The sequence below is a fragment of the Rhinopithecus roxellana genome, unplaced genomic scaffold, assembly GCF_007565055.1.
Source record: "Rhinopithecus roxellana isolate Shanxi Qingling unplaced genomic scaffold, ASM756505v1 contig2304, whole genome shotgun sequence".
Lineage (NCBI taxonomy): Eukaryota > Metazoa > Chordata > Mammalia > Primates > Cercopithecidae > Rhinopithecus > Rhinopithecus roxellana.
The window spans coordinates 1-1856 of NW_022142031.1; the positions used below are offsets into that span (position 1 = coordinate 1).

General features: G+C 38.4%; 1 pseudogene; it reads right to left on the bottom strand.

The window, feature by feature from the left end:
• Positions 1–261: 261 nt before the first annotated feature.
• Positions 262–1115, bottom strand: LOC115895771 (annotated as a pseudogene).
• Positions 1116–1856: the final 741 nt, after the last annotated feature.

The following is a 1856-nucleotide window of genomic DNA, read 5'->3' on the forward strand; positions in this document are numbered from 1 at the left end:
TTTGTCTATTTTATATGTATATCTATTATGTCTATATTTTTATACCTATATCTATTATATCTATTATGTCTATATTTTATACCTATAATTATTATATCTAATATGTCTATATTTTATACCTATATCTATTATGTCTATATTTTATATCTATATCTATTGTATCTATCTATATTTTATACCTATATCTATTGTATCTATTATGTCTATATCTTTTTTTTTATTAACAGGCTTAATTCACTTTATTTTTCTTGTATAAAAAGCCTATGTTGTAGCCACAGCTGGAGCCTGGGTCCGCTGCACGGAGACTCTGGTGTGGGTCTTCACAAGGTGGTCAGTGAATTCCTGATAGGTAGACTTGGTAAACACAGTCTCCTTCCACAGGTCAGGGGTCAGGTAGCTGTAGGTCTTAGAGATGGCATCAAAGGTGGCCTTGGCGAAGCTGCCCAGGGTGGCAGTGCAGCCCCGGGCTGAGGTGTAGCAGTCATCAATACCAGCCATCATGAGCAGCTTCTTGGGCACAGGCGCTGAGACGATGCCAGTGCCCCTGGGTGCAGGGATGAGGCGCAGCACACAGAGCCACAGCGGCCTGTCACCTTGCAAGGGACGGTGTGGGGTTTGCCGATCTTGTTCCCCCAGTAGCCTCTGCGCACCGGGACAATGGAGAGTTTGGCCAGGATGATGGCCCCACGGATGGCGGTGGCCACCTCCTTGGAGCACTTAACACCCAGGCCGACGTGGCCATTGTAGTCCCCGATAGCAACAAACACCTTGAACCTGGTGCGCTGACCAGCACGGGTCTGCTTCTGCACCGGCATAATCTTCAAAACCTCATCTTTGAGAGAGGCCCCCAAGAAAAAGTCAATGATCTCAGATTCCTTAATGGGGAGAGAGAAGAGGTAGATCTCCTCCAGGGACTTGATCTTCATGTCCTTGACCAAGCGGCCCAGCATGGTGACGGGCATCCACTCCTTATCCTCGGCCTTGCCTCCGCGAGCTCCTCGGCCTCGGCCCCGACCCCGTCCACGGCCGCGAACCCGGCCCCGTATGCCACTGCCGAAACCTCCACGGAAGACACCGCGGTTCCCCATCCCAGGGCCACCAGGGCCTCCGGACCACCCCGCTGCAACGGCGTCATCCGCCATTTGGTGTTTTCTCGGAGAAGAAGCAAATGTCTATATCTTATACACATATCTATTATATCTATTATGTCTATATTCATACCTATACCTATTATATCTATTATGTGTATATTTTATATCTATATCTATTATATCTATTATGTCTATATTTATACCTATATTGATGATATCTATTATGTCTATATTTTATACCTATATCTTTTATATCCATTTTGTCTATATTTTATACCTATTTCAATTATGTCTATATTTTATTCCTATATCTATAATATCTATTATGTCTATTTTATACCTATATCTATTATATCTATTATGTCTATATTTTATACCTATATCTATTATGTCGATTATGTCTATATTTTATAACTATTTCTATTATGTCGATTATGTCTATATTTTATAACTATTTCTATTATATCTATTATGTATATATTTTATACCTATATCCACGATGTGTATAGATTATACCTATATCTATTTATCTATTATATATTTTATAACTATATCTATTATATCTATTATGTCTATATTTTATACCTATATCTATTATATCTACTGTCTGTATTTTACTACTATATATTATATCTGTTACATCTATATTTTATACCATCTCTATTATATCTATTAGGTTTATATTTTATACCTATATCTATTATATCTATGTCTATATTTTATACCTATATCAATTATGTCTATGTTTTATACCGATATCTATTA